Raw genomic sequence first — 18,322 nt, 5'->3', positions numbered from 1 at the left:
CCTTTTTCCCCTTTATTGCAGCATAGCCTGAAAATAAAGGAAAAAGCAGCAACTTTAGATCAGTATCAGAGGGTACGTCAGATCACACAACTTCTGAGGAAGTCAGAATGACAGCTGAAACAGCTAAGAGAATTCCCTGGCCTGTGTCACTCGGATCCCTTACATTGTTTTCACAGTTTTTCATGTTTATTTTCATACATTCTAGAAATGCAGACCTCTGCAGTTGCCATGAATCTTAATTATGGAAGATTTCCTATTTTTGGAGGGACAACAACACAGCCCGTAGCATTCACAGGGTTCAGGCACTTAAAAGGAAACTGTACTCCTCAGGCATATTAAGTAGCAGGGCTAGGGAAAAAAATAACAAAGTAGTGATGAGTTTAAACATTTCTGGCAAGTTGAAGTACTAGCAAGCAAAGGGAGGCTGTAGGAAATTCTTTTGACTGGTACTTTCAAAATCTGGTTATGGACCAAAAGGATCGTACCATGAAGTTAAGGTTTTATTGTTAGATTAATTAATATCTTGCCAAATTAATTTAAAATTCACTAGTTATTAGATATTAGCACAACTGCAATAATACTAACACTCATAGTCTACAACAATACAGAAAAGCATCATACAGTTAAAATTGTTATATACACAAAAAATCCTCTTAGTAATATCTGTTATCTGCACCTTTTCTATAGTATTATATTCACCCTTTCAGTGTCCATCTGTTTGATGGCTTCAGTTTTCCTCAAGCAGAGTGAGGATACAGCTGATGACAAGTCATCAGCATCCTGAGGTCTTCACCAGTAGTTCAATGTTTATGGTACCAGTCCCTACCTTCCTCTTCAGTCCTCACATCCACTAAGGGTCATTTTCATGTTTCTTGACAGAGTCTGTTTATATGATCTTTCTTTCCATTGGTTGCCAATTTTCTGGGGCTTTTTTTGTTGTTCTCTGTTACCTCTACACTGGCTTTACCCAATGACAAGGCAGCTCTCCTGTAGTGACTGCTAACTCACTGGAACCTCCAACATTACCTTGCCCTTTCACTCTGCTATACAATCTGTTATTTTTACAGATTATTTCTTTTTATTACTATAAAATAAAGCTCAATTGAAGCCAAATGATGCCATGATGACCTGACTACTGGACAATCACAGCTAAAACCAGCCTGGCTGGGGCAAGCCCAGAGAGTCCCTTGCACCATCGTGTTGATACAAAGTCTGCAGCCTTGAACTAGGAATGACAAAAAAATCTTATTCACTGGTCTGTGGATCAGACAAATCTGATCCACTGGATGTAAAGCTTTAAAAGCCTGGAGACAGCAGGTTCTTTTACAGGAGGTGCCAAAAAATGTTATAGTCCATGCTTTAACACACTTTGGGGTAGGTGAGCCTGTCTGCTGTTCTCAGTGAGTTATTAAAATAATCCCACTCGAAGAGGAGCTCTTGGATAACTTACAGCAGGTTGAACTTCACTTTTATCATCTACTCAGGGCGGCTGTAGACAAGTGACGTGTAGCAGGGTGAAGGTTTGGGTTAAGGCCACCTTTGTAATCCCAAATTCCACTCACATCCTGAAGGGAGGAAGAGTCTTCCCCTACTTTGCCACTTCATGCTGATGGGGGAAGCCACCAGCAGTCCCTAGGAGAAAGTGCTTCTGCTTCCCCAGGACCTGGAACAAGTTGCTTCTATCCAAAGGAATTAGTAACAGCTGCTCCAGCAGCCAGAAGATTTTTATTGGTATGTCTTGATAGAGTACACCTTCATGTCCTAGGCTTGAAAGTTTTCTGAAGTGATGAGAACTCCCTCCTCACCCCCAATAAGGGAGAGGCTGGGATTTAGGCACTGTGAAGTTTGAACATTGTATTTTCACAGAGGATGTGGTTTGCTGTTGAACAAATGCCCCATTTTGGCATCCCCGTACTGTGTCTTTATATCCCCATCTCTTTTAATTAGACTGTAAAAGCTTGTTGAAAGTTTAGAGCTAAGTGAATCACACTTTCCAGGGTAAATTGAGGTTGAAAGATTCCCAGTTGCCAGTAGGAAGGCTGGAAGTTGAGCACCAGTGATGGGAACGACTGTGACCCAAGTTCTGTCAGGTAATTCTGAGCTTCACTCAGGTTTTAAGCTTTCTTATTCCCCACCAGCTTTTGCAGATAATTATAAGGCCCTGTAATATTCACAACATTTTTTTTTACACTGCTAACCCATAAAACACTATAAAGGAGAAATAAAATATTGAATTTTTAAAAAGTGTTCAACACAAAGAACTAAGTACATGGTTAAATTAACAATGTCCTTCTAAGTTCCCCTGATAATATATAACTGAAATCTAACGTAAAAAAATTTACTCTTTATTAAGGAAATGTCCCTTGCCCTTCACTACAGGATTAGTCTAACTAGTCTGTCTCCTCAGGATCTTACGGCTGTCTCAGGTACAGAGACCTTTTAACTTACCAGGCAGTATAAGATCTAAACCTCTTTCCTAGCAAATGGCCTAAATAATTCTATTCTGTAAATTATGAAAGCCTAACAGTCTCTTCTGATCTCATCTGCTCACAGCTTTAAAGTGTTTGAAACCTTATTAAATAAGCTTTCTCCGATTCACACACACACACTACGTTAACACAAGTGCTTCGATCAGGACTGCAGTGAGATTCCACAGTCTAAGAGGAGAAGGGATGCATGTTCACTGCACTTTCCTACTCTTGCTGCAGCAGTGAAGATATCAGAGCAACATCTCTTGGGGCTTATCAGCACCCTGACTGCAAGACCATAAACCAAGGATAACCTACGTAACTTTCAACCAAAAAAACTAGGGACCTTTCTCTGTCACCTCAGCTCAGTGTCACCTCCCTGGAAGGTCCAGCATCTCAACAAGATTTCTTTCTTAGTTAAGATCTGTGTTATGCACTTTATTTTAAAAGTTTGTTTGGTGTGGTGTTGGTTTTAAATGATCGTTACTGGATGATGGGCATTAGGATCCTATAGCACATCCAAAGGTAAAGAGAGAAGAGAATGAGATCAAGGTTTAAGTATGTGTCAATAGAAGGCATCTGGTTATTTTTGAAACTGTTGTTGTTCTTGATGAGGCCTTCTGGCAGTGCCATTTCTCTGAGTATTTACACAGAACAACAAAACTAACCCAAATCTTGTTCCTCCAGAAAAATCTAGCTCCCATTCAGTTCCAAAAATCTGAGGATCAAGACTGCATTATCTTCTATTTCCTCCAGGAAGTTAATGCACCCTGAGATTCTTTTGGAAGCATCAGTCTTCACTGCCAGAATGAACTAAACATCCTGCAGCAAGGGAGTTAGTGGCAAGCACTATCCAATGCAGCATATACTAACAGAGTCGTTCCTTGGGCTTACCTCCTTCATATGCATCATCTGCTCCCCATGAAGACAGAACACATCTCTCACAACGACAGTTTATTGGCCTTCCACATCCTACAAGGTCAGCAAAACTTTCTCCAGAACCTAGGGCAAAATCATACAGCTCAGTTAATGAAAAATCCCAAATGAATCCTAGAAGATACTGAATATATCCCTTTCCACACATCTATTGATAAATCATAGTAATATTAAAACATCTGTATGCTGTGCCTCTTTATTTAAGCTGCTATTAGAACTGAAACTTATAGTGATTCTTTTGTTTTCAAGGATTAGTGATTGGGCTACAGACCAAATTGCCATACTGTCAGCTTCAGCAGCCTAAAAATTTCACCTGTATTGCAACAGTGATTTTCAGAGGCCAAAAAGCTAAATTACTGCTAAATCAACAGGGCCCTACTAAATTACAACAGCAAGAAATGCAGCACCAAAACTCAATGAATTGGGTTTGGCTCGAGTCACAAAGCTGATAGCCTCTGTCTCTCAAATCACCTTTCAGCAGATCAGCAAACAGGCAATGACAGATCCCAGCAGCATCCCTGCCCTCCTGTGCCAGAAGGGAAGGAGCACTGAGAGGGAAATAAGGATGCCAGAGCCAACCTCTTCAGAGGGCCACAAGAAATAAAGCATAGCCTCATGTGCTTGGCATCATGGATGTCTTGTTACTCGATAAATCAGAAATAGGTACTTGCTCCTGATCAGCATCTACTCCACTTGCATGACCACCAACTGGTTATGTCCTCCCTATCTCAGAAATAACAAAAAGTCATGCTGCTTCTTAAAAAGCACTTTGAAATCTTATTTATTAGTACTGTATAACTGTCAGGGGGCTGCTCCCTAAGGTGATGATGAGCCAAGAGCTAGCAGTGGCCACAGCACAGGCTGGGCAGTAAGCCCACTGGCAGGGTTCAGCACCACAGCACCAGAGGTGGGCAAGCAGAGTAGGGTGATGATAGCAACGTGTCCTATCAACGATCCAGTGGTCATCAGGCAGATGTAATGGACCAAAGTCAGTTCAGGAAACCCAAACAATGATTCAGGAACAAGCCTAGGAACAGCTACACCTACAACATAGCCCTAAGCCTGAGCTTAAATGAAGCCCCTAGGTGCATGGGCAGAGGATGTTGCATGGGGTCCCAGGTGAGGCTGGGCAGACCCATTAAGGCTTTTTCTTGACAAGATGTGAAGGCTAACAGCAATTCCAGGAACACCTTCTCAGCAAAGCAAAGCCTTTCCCACAAGAACTCTGGGCTTCTTTCACATGACCAAGATGCAATAAATTGCTGATTGATAAAGAAAGTTCTGAGAAAATTTTTCTGTTCAAAATTTGATCCTTGCAGGTGCTATCAGCTAAGAGGGGACTGAATTCAAGTTAATTATTTGGTGCAAACTACAGCCAAAACAAGTCTGTACTGATAACCTGTGCTTGAACGCAGTTGGCCATTGCAGTCCTGCTGAGATAGACTTCCCAGATCTGGCTTCAGGCTCTTCAGGATGGACCTGCACACCCCAGAGACAGGAGGACTGGGTCAGCATCACTGTGGAAAAGCATTGCCTCTGAGAGAGCAGAAGGAGCCATGTTGGGCCCTCCAGCCTGCAGGTAAATGGCACATAATACTGCAGAGTATCCCAAGGCTGTACAGTTTTTTCCACCACCTGCACCAATCCACATGAATAATCAGTGCAACGGACACATCTTTGCCTCTCCCAAGTTTTCTTTGGGGCACATTGTGCCCCATAGTGTAATGTCATGGCAGTAACTTCAGCTCACGCTGGGGCCATTTCTGCTCAGCCATTCCACTATCTGTTACATGCAAAGGACAAATACATTGTCCACCTGCCACTGGTGACTGCACCTTCACTACCTACCACCACCAAGGGGTGGGAGACTGTTGCCACCTGTACCTTTTCTGGGGTAAATCATGCGAGGTTGCCATCCTCTGCATTAGGCAAAATGCCAAGATAACAGCCCAAACCCTTTAGATTGTTTGAAATAACTTGGAGGACTCTGCCTGCAGTGGGTTAGGGAACACTTGTACGACTTGCTCTGCCATCAGGGCTCTGGAGACAATAACCTCTGATGGAAGGGTGTTTATAAAGAGCAGGGGCACAAAAGCTAAATCTGCTTCAAGCAAGCTTCAGAAGAGGGTCTTTGCCTCTAAGCTCTGAAAGAAGAGATGAATTTCAATTCTGATTGAAGACTGATGTTATGCTTTAGCAGCTAGTGATCTCTGAACAAAATAAAAAACTGATTAGAAATCAAGAGCTAGGCACTGGCTTGAAGTTAATGAAGTTAATTTATCATAGATCCTTCTTCAAGTGAAAATAACAGACTGTGTCTCATGAAAGTCTGGGATAATGGTTGCTCTGGCCCCGGTCAGCGCTTCTAGAGAGAACAGTAAAATTAGTGGTCAAGGAAATGAAATGTACGTAGTGATTTATATACAGTCCTGGGTAACATCAATGAAATTAGCTCCAGATATTATTTCTGCTCCTTAGGTAAATTATTTGAAACAAATGTCAGGCAAAACCTAATTCTTATATCAACTGAGTTTAGCCTGAGTGAGGGGTGTAAACCTGGAAAAATAAAAACTGCAAAGAGAGATTAATGCATCATGATGCACAAGGTAAGGGAAAAGGTCAAAACAACATAAAAGTTTTCATCATTAAGGATTTGTAAGAGAATGAACTAGATAACTGACAAACTCCACTGAGGGTGGAGTTTTGCCCTATCAAAGCCAATGCAACACTCACTGCTCCATTCTCCCCAAAACACACATTCTGAGTGTTCACATCCTATCATAATATGTTACGGAAAGAAGCTAAACATGCACTAGAGATGGAAATTCAAAATGGAGTCAAGAAAATATTTAAGGCTCAAATGTTTCTTTGGATGTGAAAGTAACACTTGCAGTATGTGCCAAAACGGGTAAAATAGGTAGATATACAATATGTGTTTTATGAGTATTCACTGGCTTGTCTACATAATAAAGCAATGTCTGCAACTTGAAAGTAAACAATTAATTATATTGTTTACTTTGTTAGTCTAACAGCACGATAAGGGCTATGATGGTAAGAGATCATACTGAGTCCACAGAGAGATGTTATCTAATATTCAGTGCTTAGAGACAGTAAGAACTGAAGGAATAACACAAAGGATTTTGACATTTGGAAGCTTGGCTTTGAGTTAATGTAAAACAACTATGGAAGTACAATTCTGCCTCACTAATGTATGGAAAAACCCACTACAGAAAGATGAAATACTTAAGAGATAGTGGGTCTATAACTGAAATTCTCAGCTGCTCAAGTTTAAGGGCAGCAGAAGCTGATGCAGTTTAACAGGAACGTAAAGGCAATAAGCAAACACCTCCTAAAAATACAACCCCTCTCACAGGTAGGATTGAGAGTTCTAAAATAAAAATAAGAAAAAGAAGCATAAAGAGAAACATTGAAATTCAAATTGCAAGGACTGTTACAACTAACTGTTGAGGTATCTTAAGAACTACAGTCACCTCAGACAAAAGATAGCAAAAAAAGTCAATCCCTGAAGGAAACAGTGTAATACTGTTACAGTATTACAGAGGAGCAAGGAAAAACTAAAATACAATGATTGCATTTATAGAGATGATAAAATCCTAAGGACCTCTAAGCCAGACAAGTAACTTGCAAGTGCCATAAAGAAGTGACTCTCCTCTTTCCACTTCCAGGTGGAAGCACTTGTGAGCAGAATGTGATTAACCGATGCAGGGCAGTAGAGAGAAAACAGAGTGAGAAGCATTAGCTAACTCCCTTCTATTATTTTCCATCCTGACATTTCTTTTGTCTTTATCCTCATCCAGCCACTCTTCCAAATAATCATCCTAAACAAGTTTGCTTTCTAAGACAAATAAGCATTAAAACCATAACCATTTACTCCAGTAGCAGCAGCATGTCTTCAGCTGTGCATGTACAACTGAATGCTCTGCATTACATTTCATAAGCAACAACAATGTCCTGACCCTCACATCTCAAAAGTGCTGCTTTATTAAAGACAGGAGTGTCCTCCTAACTCCTTGAATGTGGCTTGAAAATTATACTCTGTATGAACCAGAAAAGCATACTTAGAGGTTTTGACAGTCATAGAAATGCTGACACAAGGACTTGGACCTTGTCTCAGCTATGAGAAGCACCTTGGTTTCCCCTTTTGTGCTTTACTCAAAATGAAGTGCTCATCATCTTCACTCATCATCATACAAAAGACCAAGCCAAAAGCTTTTATGCCAAGAAGCAGGACTGCTGCTGTCAGTAAAGAGTCTGCAGTCAAGAGCTACTCCTTATCCTAAAGAGCTTATTCTGCTCTGTAGAGGTCTGTGGGAAGAACTTGCATTTCATCTATCAAGCATCAACCACAGTGAATGGCAGAGAGTAAAAGACAAATAATGTACATCCAAAGGAGGTGAAATGACACGTAAGCAGAAAAATGGAGGTTCCCAATGCTGTGGGAGAGCTGGACAAGAACTGCATTGTCATCACACTTCCTGATCTCAATATGTATTGGCATCTCCATATTTATTTTTAACTGGTTTAGCTAATAGTAGCGATGATGAGAAAGCAATACCTCAGTGCCGCCAGGCAACCCTTACCCAGGGTCAGCAGTGAGGTTTTTACAAATACTCAGGGCACTTTCACATCCTTTATCACCACTTCTATTGAGCAAGGGAGAAGGGGGAACAAAAGCACATTTTTAAAAAAATAAACCTCTGCAAAAAGAGAAGCAACGATTTCCACTAGAGCTTCATAAATCTACTAGACTTGAGCATATAGTGCAAACACACCTTATCATGCTTTAAAATAAAGCTTCAGATGTGGGAGCTAGAGAGAGATGTATCACATACAAGGAATGCATAACCATTTGGATATCAGTAATTAAGGAATACTTCCTGAAACAAACATGATATTCTAAACAGACTTGCCTAAAGCAGGCAGGGTGGTGGGCTCACTCGGCATTCCCGGCTGGTTCTGGAGTCACCAGATACATGGCAGTCCCTTCAAATAAAGGCTTCCTAGACAAAATCAAATTTTATTTGAATGGTAGCACTCCTTGTGCAGAGAGTGTGGCAAGTGGCACAGATCTCCACAGACCAATATTGCTGATGGACAAGAGTGTGCAGTGGCTTTTGTGGGCTCAAGTCACATTGGGAAAGGGAAACTACAACTCAGGAGCTCCAGCTCTGATGGGCTGAAACAGCCTCTTGCAACAGGAACCAACAGGCACACCTGAGAGCTACTCACATGTCCTTTTTTTCACCCCATGTCCATCAACAGGCTGGGCAGAACACCAGTGGGAGAGGGGGAAAAAAATCATATTTCACTGACTCAGATGATTAATTAAAACAAACTTTCTGTGTGGGAAGGAGAGCAAACAAAATTATGGGGATGAAGAGGAAGACAGACCTTATTGCTTATTTTACCCACATTCTTGCTGTATCACACACTTCTTCATTGTTCTTGTCATGACATTACCCACCAGAAAGCAGGTGGCTGAAAGATCTTGGGAAAAAGAGCCCAGATTAGTCAATGGCAGAGGTAAAGCAACCAAGTGATAAGGAGCTCCCCATGCTTTGGGTAAGAGTCTGTTCACAGGAGAGGGCTCCAACATGAAAAAGAAAAAGGGGAGAGAATGGTACTTCCACAGTTTATAGTAAAGTATAAAGAGCAGAAACATGCTATTTTTCCAGAGTTTAAAGGTGAGTTGTAAAATAAAAGGTCATAGTTCTTTTAAACAGCCAAAAAGCAAACTTCTCTTCACTCTACAAATATGTTAAGGCTGCAGTTCAAAGTCAATACTGAAGTTGTCAGCATCTGCTCAGCCCCCTGCATCCACCATTCTGGTTAAAGGTCCTTGCTGACACTTACGCAGCTCTAGCCCAGTGCTGTTCCTGCTGCAATAGTGTCTGTCACCAGCAATCAATTTTCTACTCATCATCCTCCCACTGCCTATCCCTGCATCCTCCCTTTCCTGCCTTGTGATCCTGGACTGTGCTCCCTGCACTGGAGCATCTCTTCTGAGGCCCACCACATATCACCTTCTGCCACAGATGGTCCACATTGACGTTCCTCTTCCATAACCCTTTTGGAAAGACTCATTTTGGAGAATTGTTATTTTAAGAGTTTTGCATTATCTAGCTTGCCCCTCCCACAACTGTATCATTGTCTTTGGAAGTATCCTTTTCAGTACCCCTAAGCCTTCCCTTTCTGTCACATATCAGCATTTTCCAAAACACTTCTTCCACATATCTCATACTAAAATAGCTGCTCTCTATAAATACAGACAATATGCAAAAAAATCACATTGTTGCAAGTTTATTCATATTTTGCTGTGATACAAATAATCACTCTGGCACCACTTGCAGTACTAGGGATCTAATTTTCAAGTTAGAAAGACTTCAATTTAGCAGCGTCAGACTCCAGAATATGCAGTCATTGTGCAGAATTGCAGCTTCAAACCACTTACTGCAGATATGGCAGAATCGCTAATATTCAATGTCATTTGCTGAAAGTGTAAGGCAACTGAAGCATGGCCCATCTGTAATTATAAAGATTGTCCTGTCAGTGAGAAGAAAAACATTTGATTCATATATCACTATCCCCTTACAAAAATTATTCCCCATTCATCCATGAATGAAATGGGAATTTTGTCTCAGCTGATAGTCCCCAATTCATAAACCAGAAAGTACCTCCTCTCTCTATCATTTAAAATCACATCCTTCAAACCATGCTGTATCCACTTGTAAAAATACTCTCCTAGCTGTACAATGTTTCAGTTAAACCTCCAATACTAATGTGTGTCTCTATCATAAGGAAATAACTATCTAATAACTGCTTCTCTTGTCTCTATCTAGAGCAAAGATCTCAGCTCGGTCATATCATGGAAACTTGTGAACAGCAGAACACCATGGTCCTATTCCAAGTAGCTAAAATTGTCTGGATTACAGTCAGTAAATTCCTTTCTACAGGATGGAAGATTATCTCCTAGAAAATTTTTATAACCATCTGGGTTATTAACATATCCAAGCACACAAGGTTCATGTGCTATAGAACCAAACCCAAAGCCATCTTGGCAGTGCTGATTTATCAAGGCACTAGAAAAATATTCTGATTGTCCTGATATCCACACCCCTATGACTCTTAATTTAAAATACTTACTGGTGTGAGATTTTTTTGACCCTTTTTCAGATGTGAGGTTTTTAGGCAAAGCTTGTTTGGTACATCACTAGGAAGCTCCTTATTCAGGTTAAGAGTCCTTTATGTGGAACAGGGTTATCAGCATGAGGCAGCAAAATAGCTACACTCCACAGGAATAAGAGCTAAAAAAGCTTAAGATCAAAGTTTGGACTATTCAGGGCAGGCAATTCTCAGCTTGTAACTCTAGATATAATTTGTTACCAGAAAAGCTGAAATGAGTGAAATGATTTCCTCTCTGAAAATACCTTATGCCAGTGTCCAGGGTTTTGAGCCATCTGGAAGGATGCAGCACCGATAACACCCAAGTGTTCGTAAAATTCTTCTTCCATTGGAGCACGTTGCCACCATCAGCATGCCAGGAAAAGCGTTTCTGAGAAAATACAGAAAAATGGAGAGCTAAAACCAGAAAATAAAGATACACCACCAACTCAGAAGAAGCAGATGCTAAATGTCTTGCATATCACATAAATACTGGAACAAATCGTAACCAATGAAAAGGAACCAAGAGATGATTTTAAAATATCACCACAGTTCCTGCAAGAGGCAGAGATTCCTACTCTGACATTTGAGGTTTTAATGGTATGAACATTGTTTGCCTCTCCACCTCAAAACACACACACATGAACTTCTTCTGAATTTCTGACCTTCTTGAAGCCATTTCCACAGTGTGGTTGAATCAACAGCTCTAACCAAGATCTGGATGCACAACCCTACACTATTGCCCTTCAGAATTTTCCTAACTGCTCAGGAGATGTTATTCTGTCCCCACTCAAACTAATGTTACATCCAGTGCTTTCAAAGAAAACTTCCACTTCTGCTCCCAACATATCTCTAGCACAGATTAAAGCCTGAACAGCAGTTCAGCAGATCTGAACATAGTGAGAGAATGAACTGGTTCAAACCTTCTTGTTACTTTACTCCTAGAAGACAAGTAAGGTTACAGAAACATAAGAGCAGGGCACTGCCTGATCCCTGGCACACTGTATCCCACAGCATCAACAGCAGAGGCCACTACTGGGAGGAATTGCAGTTCAGAGGAGGTGAGGGCCAGGAGGGCCAGAGAACAGCTCAACCAAACTTCATGTCCCCTTAGCACATGAATAAATCTTTTATCACCTTTGCCTGTTAAAAAAACACAGTTAATATCTATTTCTTTGTTTCTTTGATATTAATTAGGAAAAGGGAATGCCTGTTGGGCCAAGAGCTCTCACACTTCTGTGCCTCCTGCATTTTAGTTTTGGGGGGGGGGGTTTTGAGATGTGATGGCTCATTTTCTAATTCTAAAGGCTGATAAGGGTTCCTGAGTGATGGATACAGATGTTTCTTCCTTTGATAGAAAGATACCTCCACTGGAGCATCATTATTCCCTAAAGGCATTCATGGTTGTGGCTCCATTTTCATCAGTATAAAAATCAAAGTTGCAAAGATTGCATTTGGGATATTAAACCCATCTCATTCTGTCCTAATTTCAACAAATAGCAGTATAGTAAAACAGTATAATATAATAATAAAAAGATAAGCTTATGTCTACTGTTCAGTGAAGCACAGAAATAGCTGAGAAAGGACTTACCAGAATCTCATCTGACCTTCAAGATGGTTATAAAACATTGACACCAAGGTGTGTACTTTCTGTACATCATATTTTAACACCTCAGTTTAAAGGTCTCATATGAAATAGCATGCACTGTGACATAGGCTCCATTGTGCAAGAAACAGAATCCCAAACTCAAAAAGCAGCAACTCTTCAAATGTTGTATGGAAAGCAGAGATCTTTGTTCCACTTTCATTGACACAAATAGGAAATAAAGCTGTTGCACTTTTCTTACATCTACTGAAAGAATGCAACATCCTTCTGTCAACAATACTCTGTCCTGAAAGGCAGAGGCCATCAGAGCTCTTCTTCCCTGCAAAAAATACAACCAGAAATAGCTCTCTCTTACTCATTCATGAACTGTGGCTGATCATCAAAACCTTTCAACTTCTCATTTTCAAGCTTTTCAAAAATCACAATACTTTGGTAAAATCACTGTCACGTTCTGCCTTCTCCAGGATGCAGGATTATGTTTATCTTATTTTGCTACTAAACTCTTCAGTACTTCTACTGCATATCAAAGCAGAGAGTCTTTATGCATAGCTATACCTCATGCCCTGCTTGATTATTTACTACTGCTGCTTATTTAACTCCATTGTTGGATCAGTCAAGACTGGATTAAGGCAAAACATTCTCAGCTGAAGGTCCTGGGTATGGAATTCAGTCAAAGAGCACAGCTCACAGTCATTGGGACAAAGTTCTTGTAGTGCCTCTGCAAGTATTTTTGACAGCTTTATTCTTAATGGTTTTATAGGATTTATTCACTCTTCTCTTGATTCATTTTAAAGGCTGTGTCTTTCTAATACAGGTGTTCCAGCCCTCTGCGATCCCTTGAAAATACTTTGTTCTAACACTTTTCTTTAGTAATAATACGGTTTGCTATTTTGTCATATATTTTCTTGCAAGTTAGCTCTTCATTATGGGAGTAGCCTATTCTGGGATTAACACTACACGTTTATGGCACTGAATGGCATGTTGACACCTATGAACCAGGAGCATACTGCACAAATAATCTATATTAAAGCAAGGCTGATAGCAAGAGGGAAGAAGCTGAAGATGGAAGGGCTCTACATTAATATCACATGACCTAGGAAAACAGACTGCACAAACCAATATTAATTCAACAGGAGGGGGAAGAAATGGAGGACTGGTACATGTTATGAAGGTCTGATTTGTCTAATAAAAGTGGGTGTACATACACAGACACACACATGTCCCAGGAAATCAATTTTTATTTTAAAGAAAAATGCTAGTGTGGATGCATGGCTCTTTGATATACATGGCTCCTAGAGTGGTGTAGGCACCTCTTTTTGAATGTCAGAAAGCTTTGAATCTAACCTCATATGGAGATGGAAAGTGGATTTTATTTGGATATGAACAGAAAGCTTGAGTTTCTCAGCTGCAGTATTTTCTTCACCACAGAGAGAAGCAATCTGCTCAGTCCCCATTTTCTTCTCCCTCACATCTCAGTTAACTTTCTTTTTTCAGCTGGTTGTATAGAGCTTCGTTACAAATCAGTGCCTTCTTGGAAGATATATAGATATAGATAGAGTTTTTATAAAGAGAGAGAAAGTGCAAGAGAAAGAACTGTGCTTAGTTAATTTAAAATGCTTGGAAATATGACCTGCAATCTCAGTAGGTACAAACATATTCTCTATTGACCAATCACTGGTAAAGATTTCAAGTCCCTACTGGAAGTCAGTAAGCACACCTCCTTCTTTTAAATTGTATTAAGTTGGAAGTTTGCTAGAGAGGAAACAGTTTTCTCTCTTGCTATCTTAAAGAGTTCCTCTCCTGCTTCAGTCAGACCTTGGCCAAACTTTTCTTGCTTACACAGAACTAAATAGTTTCTTCTTTCAATTGCAGTTTCTTGGTGTAGTATTCTTGCTCAGTCACTACACCAGAATGATTTAGACAAAGGCACACAGTTCTTTTACCCACTGTATAAAAATATCTTATGAAGTCAAGTCATCTTTCATACAGCTCAGATGCACAAATGCATACTAAAACCTTTTAGTTTGGTTTCCCGTGCTCTGATGCCCGAAGCACCTATAAACAGCAGTTGCCATTAACAAACTAAGTGGCTTCAAGATCAGTTGCAGGATACAGAGCATTTAATCTTATTATTTTTAATATCCATTTGTGCATAAACTGAACTGTGGTTGGTTGAACTGCAATTTGTTAAACTACCATTCCTCATTCATATAGCACAATAATGATTCATCATTCTGCTCTAACAACATGAATTAGACAAAAAGCTTATGCCTACATCATTCATTTACACAAATTTAACTGCATATACAATAAGCCAGTGTTATGAATAATTGTTTTTCTAATACTTCTTATGATCTAAATCTCAAAGTATTCTACAAAACTTCATAGAGTCTCTCAACAGCTGCACAATGAAGACAACTGAAATATATAGACATGAAGTGATTCACATCATCACAAAGTAACATAGCCAGGCCTGGGGCTCAATCCAAATGGAGACTAGCTAGCAAACCACAAAGGCACTCTGCATTATCACATGATTTGCAAATCTTGTGCTGAAAAAAATGGGATCTTTGACTTTTATAACTCTACTATCACCTGAACTAAATGGTAAAAAGGCTTTGTTTTGCATTGACATTATGAGTCTGGAAAAATTGTTTGACTCCTATCATATTGGTTTTGGCATATATTTGCTTCCACATTCTTTGCTTTCAGTCAGTGGTTTGGCTTTATAGAAAATACGAACCAAACTTAGATGTGAAAAAGTAAAAAAAACATTAATTCTAAAATATGGTGACTGAGGTTTTACTAATGCTTGTCTGGCCAGGAACAAACTGTAGCCACAGTCAGAAGAGATCCAGAGCTTTTGCCACAAAATTACACACAATCTTGACAAGAACTCAAGCCGTTACCTTGAATCCTTCAAGTCAGTGTCAAATGTTCCAGAATACATGTAGGCACTGCATTCTCCAAAGTTAAAATACCACTGTGGAAAACATCCCAGGAATAAAGTACAAAGTATCTAAGCTTCAAAAGAGAGCCCTAAAATGATCAAATAACAGCACTTTGGTTCAGTTTTCTAAACTTTGAACTGAATGACATGGGGCTTCAAATCTTCCCAGACTGTATCACACATCTCAAGAGCCTGTACCTGCACTTACCAACTAAATTAATTTGTTTCAGTAGGAGCTGGGAAAGTTTTATTATCATTAAACTTCCACACAGGGCAAAGACACAATCCATTCTTCTGTTCCAGTTCTGAGCTTTAATCTGCCACCACGCAGAAAGCTTCAGCAGCCCCAGAGTGAAGTGCAACAGAATTACAGGTCACGTATTCAGTGACTTTGAAATGTAAAGAAATTCAATGGCCATCTTGTTATTTATTTTTTAGATAAATACTTCAAATTTTAGATCTGGGCTTTCAAGTCTAAGCACAGATCTGCAAGTCATCAAAGCGTTATCTAAGCATCCAAAGCTGCTGCTTATTCATACAAGCAGACAATTAAAAAGCTGACAAAGTCAGACAAAAAAAACCCAAAAAATTAAAGAAATCCCATTCCTGTTTTCTTATCTGGCTGAAAATGGAAAAGACTTGAACTATCTTCTTTTGGATGTCCCAAATGTTCATACCCCTGACCATAGGCTAGAAGTTACTGTCATCCCCACTCCTCAGCCAGGGAGTAGGATTGTACTTTAACTTACTTCAAAGCTGTGCCGTTTAACTCAGTCACTGTAATTGAAGGTTAGGCTAAAGCAGCTGGTTTTGGCCTGAAAAAGATGGGGACAGTCATAAAGATCAGCCAGCTTTAATATGACAGGACTAGGAATAACCAGCAAATGGTTTTAAGATGTCATGGAAGCAATTACATCTTAAACCACCCTGGATGTTACAAAGACAAGTCCTTTTTACTCTCAGACATGCAATGAAATCAATAGTGCTTAATATGGTTTAGCTCACACTGGCAATGGACATGTGCACAGCCATACTGACTCATTACTCCACAGCACCATGATCAGCTACGCAGGTCCTCAGCATTTTTCAAATTGAATTTAACATATAGACATGCCATGTAATTTAGGATAGGAAAAAAACTGAAAACAATAGCAACAGGAGAAAATGGCAGGGGTATGAGAACACCCAAACAAGCTTCAGTTCCAAGTGGGACCAGGTCAGCTCATACCATTTGTGAGGGCATAGAAGGCTTGAATATGCAGGAATTGAGGCTACAGAGAAAACTGAGAGGAAAAGAAAGTATCTCATGCTAGGCAGTGGTAGGAAGTGCTAGAGCAGCACTGAAACAGAAAGTAAAGGGGAAGCAGCAGAGAGGGAGCCTCAAGGACTGAGGAAGCAGCAGAGAGCGAGCTGCAAGGACTGCCAGGAACCCACAGGGAGCTCAGCCAATGGAAAACAGTAACAGCACTCCATGAAACCTTGAGTTTTCATTCCTCTGAAAATCCCAGTATTTTGCAACAAAACTCAGCTTGCACTCCAAATTGGAACAAAGGTTAGAAATATTGATATTTCCCTGTGAATATTTGTGGTTTCTAGGGGAAATTAATTGGCTAAAAATTTAAAAAAATAAAATAAAATCCAGCCACATCACCTCCTTCAACTCTTGGTGATTTGTGCTAAGCCCTCTCTTTCCCCAAAGAAATTAATGTCAAACAGAAGTGCTCTCTGCCATGGACCACAAATCTAGGAATCTTGTCAGCCTTAGTCTGAGCTGAGATTATAATGCTTTAAGCAGTTTAGGAGCTTTGCAAGTTATGCTGGCTTCCACAGCTAAAGGAGAAATTCTACCCTGCATCCCTGCATCTCTGCTGTGCTGAGAAAGCCTCAGGAAAAAGTTAATATTGCAGGAAGCACCTTCCTCACTGCAACACACACAGAGCAAAAAATGGGATTTTGGCACATATAGATGTGCCACTGCTGGAATACAGCTCCCAAAAGTTCAGAGTCTTCTGGCAAGGAAAACGGCCAGCAGTCCTGCCTCCATAAAAACACGCACTATATGCTGCAATGTGAAATGCCCTCACACTAGCAGGGAGCAAAGGACTCCCCTTTTGGGAAAAAAAAAATAAAAATCAGCATGCACTCCTCCTGGCATGTGTCAGCAAGAGGGACTTACCCAGACAGGCGCAGCTGGGGTCTCTGCACTCCTGCCATCAGCAAAGGGAAAACTGGGTCATCGATGTTAGTGTTACCTGTCCCTTCTTTAGTTTCTGAGTTTTCTCTCCCCACCCCAATAAAATAAGAGAATTATAGTCAAAACCTGCCTTCTAAATACACGTAATATCAGTGCTTCCAAATGCAACCACCAGTAATAAACTAAAAGAAACCCTTTTAGGACCAATTCATTTCTGTATGTTATCTTGACATCAAAAGCCCACATACGCAAGCACGCTATTCCAAACTCTTCAGTTTTTAATTAGCTAAACATTTTATTTTGCCTTTTCAGTTCACTCTTGCCCCTGCCTTCTTTCTTCCTTTTTGTTTTACCCCACTCCTGAGTATCCTGGATCAAGATCACCACCAGCAGTACTATCCTGCATTCAGAGATTCATCTTCCTCCTGTTCATTATTCGTTAACAGCACACATAGCTATGCCTTTTGACTCCTAGTTTTGGGGTTGCTTTTTCTTAAAGCCCTGTTTTGTGAAACACAGAGTCTGGAGTGAAAAGGATTCATCAAAGTCATCATTATTCCACATTTATCTGCAGTGAACTATCTTTCTCATCTATTATCCCTTAAATGATCTAAAGCCTTCTATCTGCTGTGTTCCTCTTCATTACCTGCTGTTCCCCTCTCATCCGTTTCTCACCAGCACTGTCTTTGTTCTCTGCCTTTCATTTTCTGTGCCACATATCAATACTACTCACCATGATCTAGAGCTTCACAATGAGGAGTCACACAAATGATTTTCTAAGTGTGATGCATATCACAAAAAAGATTTTATGCTGTGCATTTGGATACTGTTTTTGTTATTCAAACTGAGCCCTGCTCTGCAGCAAACACCCTGGCTACTCCTTTGCCTTCCAAGGTTTTTGTCCAGAAACACTCAGAAAATGGCACTGCTAGACTATAACTAATGATAAGAGTGAGACTTGACTTTCATATATCCCCACTTTCATC

The sequence above is a fragment of the Strix uralensis genome, chromosome 3 (genome assembly GCF_047716275.1).
Source record: "Strix uralensis isolate ZFMK-TIS-50842 chromosome 3, bStrUra1, whole genome shotgun sequence".
NCBI lineage: Eukaryota > Metazoa > Chordata > Aves > Strigiformes > Strigidae > Strix > Strix uralensis.
Note: the sequence above shows the minus strand (reverse complement) of the source record.